Consider the following 2,766-nt stretch of genomic DNA (forward strand, 5'->3'; position numbering starts at 1 on the left):
ACTGCCAGTACGTTGTGTCTGTGGGATCATGTTGCCTTTCATGCTCAGGAGGGGCAGGCAGAGCATTTTATTTATATACTTATCTTTTCCTTTTCTACCAGGAGCAGCATCTGTGGCCACCGCATCAGAACAGGCCTCAAACATGACTCTCGGGGGGCAATGTTTGCTTTGTAAGGTACAACAACCTAGAGAGGACATTGAAGTCCCCCCCCCCCGCCACAGTTCTCACACGTTTTGCACACGCATGCCTCCAAGACCCCCCCCCCCGAGGCTTGGGGACATATGGAGATAGGAACCTACTTTGGGCTGTAAAATATACTCGGCCCGCCATCTGGAAATGGTGCAGGACAATGCGGAGGCGGTCCTTGAACTCCTCTGGCGTGGGCCCAGTGATCAACACATCATCGAAGAAGGGGGTGATGCCAGGAATCCCTTTAAGGAGAGAGTCCATTAGATTCTGGAATATGCCTGGCGCCACACTGACGCCGAATTGCAGCCGCTTTACCCTGAACGCTCCTCTGTGCATCACAATTGTCTGTGCCTCTGCTGTTGCCTCCACCGGCAACTGCTGATAGGCTTGGGCCAAGTCCAGCTTGCCAAAAAGAATTGACCCAGCCAGGGTGGTGAGGACATGGCTGACCACTGGCACTGCGTATGCATGGGCCATGAGGGCCTTGTTTATGGTACATCTGTAGTCTGTGCAGATGCGGACCGAACCATTAGACTTGATGGGTGTGACAATCAGGGTTTCCCGGGGGCATTAGTCGCTGACTCCAGCACTCCTTGCTCCACGAGCCAGTGCAATTCCTCTTTTATGCGGGGTTTCAGGGCGAACGGGTCCCGGCGGGCCTTGAGCCTGACGGGTTGTATGGTGGGGTCTAGCTGTAGGGCAATGGGGGAGGCGTATATCGTCCCAATGCCCCATCGAAAACCCCCAGAAACTCTTTGCATATGGCGTCCATGTCCACTAGTAAGATAGTGCGGTTCACCCCGATAACGGCTAGCCCCAGTGGTCCAAACCATGCCAACCCCAGTAAGCTAATGTAGGGGCCCTTGACCACAAGCAAGTCCAATTGCCGCTTCCACCCTCAATATTGCACCCTGAAGGTTCCCATCCCCGTTGTGGGGACCTTATGTTTCTGGAAGTCCCGAAGGGTGAATGGGGCTAGCCTGAGTTTGGGAACCCCACTAGGGCACAGTTTCCTTAAGGTCCTTGCCGAGATTATGGATAGAGTTGAACCCGTGTCAAGCTCCATGTGGCATGGGCCCCCCTCTATCTGTAAAAAGGTAAAGGGACCCCTGACCATTAGGTCCAGTCGTGGCTGACTCTGGGGTTGCGGCGCTCATCTCGCTTTATTGGCCAAGGGAGCCGGTGTACAGCTTCTGGGTCATGTGGCCAGCATGACTAAGTTCTGGCGAACCAGAGCACTATCTGTACCTCTGTAAATTTTCTCTGTGTTGGAATGGGCAAGTGGTATACCTGGCAGTCCGTGATCTCTGTTGAGTTGCCTTGGTGTGTTGGGCCCCGGGCCCTGGGGCTCTTGGGTCGGTCATCTGATGCCTGCCGTAGGGCGGGCTGAGCCAGACACACCCAGGCGATGTGTCCCGATTTTCTGCACTGCCTGCACTCTGCATTGTGGAAACGGCAGGTCCTCCTCTTGTGGCTCTCCCCGCAGCTTGTGCAGTTCCCTCCTTCTGGCCGAGGCAGAAGTGGTGTGTGTGCTGCTTGAGTGCGCTGCTGTACTCAGTGCACCTCCTCCCTGTCAGATTCTGAGTTGTCAGTGAGGTCTTTGTGGTGGACCCTCAGTTGGGATGGCAGGCTCGGCCGTGCCTCTTGCACCGACCTCTCAGCAGCTTCGGTTGCCAGGGCCTCCTCCAGAGCAACCTGGAATGTTAGGTCCTTCTTGGTGTAGAGGCATTGTTGCAGCTTCTTGTCCTTCAGGCCACCGATGAGGTGGTCACAAAGCATGTTCTCCAACTCTGAGAAGTTGCAGAGCCGGGCGGCTTGGCGGAGGGAGGTCACAAACCCAGTTATGGTTTCCCTGGGGGCTTGCCGCTTTGCATAGAAGGCATTTCGGCAAGCTAACACTCAGGGCTGCGGCAAGAAGTGCCCTTTTGTAAGAAACAGTAGTGACGTTTTCAGATGCAAGGAGAGCCCGGGCGATTTTGAACATCTCCTCTCCGCAGACGCTGAAGAATGTCGCCCTCTTCTTGGCATCGTTGGTGACCTCTTTAGCTTCTAGGAGGAAGGTGAAACAGGAGACGTACCCTTCCCAGTCTCCTGATGCTGGGTTGAATGGTGAGAAGCTGCTGTCAGTTGCCATTCTGACTTCCTAGGGTCCCAGAGCTGAAGCCTGGATGCACAGTGTGATGTAGCAGTATGGCAGGCGGTGCTGTGCGTGGCAGTCAGCTCAGCGGGATCCCACCTTCGTCACCAGTGAAATATACTTGGAGTCAAGTGTATTTCATGCACTTTATTCAGCTCATAGCAGCAATGAATGAAACTTTCCCCAAAACGTCTATTTACACAATGGGTCCCGTGTGATTGGTTAATTCCGGGCTGCTCCTGTAGGCCAATCAGGTTGCGGATTCACCTCCTCCAGAAACCTGATTGGCTGCTCCTGCAGGCCAATCAGGCCACTGATTCACTTCCACCTGGAGCTGGATTGGGTGGCTCCTGCGGACCAATCAAACTCCTGCATTCTGGATCCTATTGTTCTAGGATTCAGCTCAGTACATAACAGGCTGAGTCTGGTCATGGGCCTT

General features: G+C 54.4%; 1 pseudogene; it reads right to left on the reverse strand.

Annotated features, from left to right (window-relative positions):
* Nucleotides 1–393: 393 nt before the first annotated feature.
* Nucleotides 394–2,324, reverse strand: LOC144327087 (uncharacterized; annotated as a pseudogene).
* Between the last annotated feature and the right edge of the window lie 442 nt (nt 2,325–2,766).

The sequence above is a fragment of the Podarcis muralis genome, chromosome 2, assembly GCF_964188315.1.
Source record: "Podarcis muralis chromosome 2, rPodMur119.hap1.1, whole genome shotgun sequence".
In the NCBI taxonomy this organism is placed as follows: Eukaryota; Metazoa; Chordata; class Lepidosauria; order Squamata; family Lacertidae; genus Podarcis; species Podarcis muralis.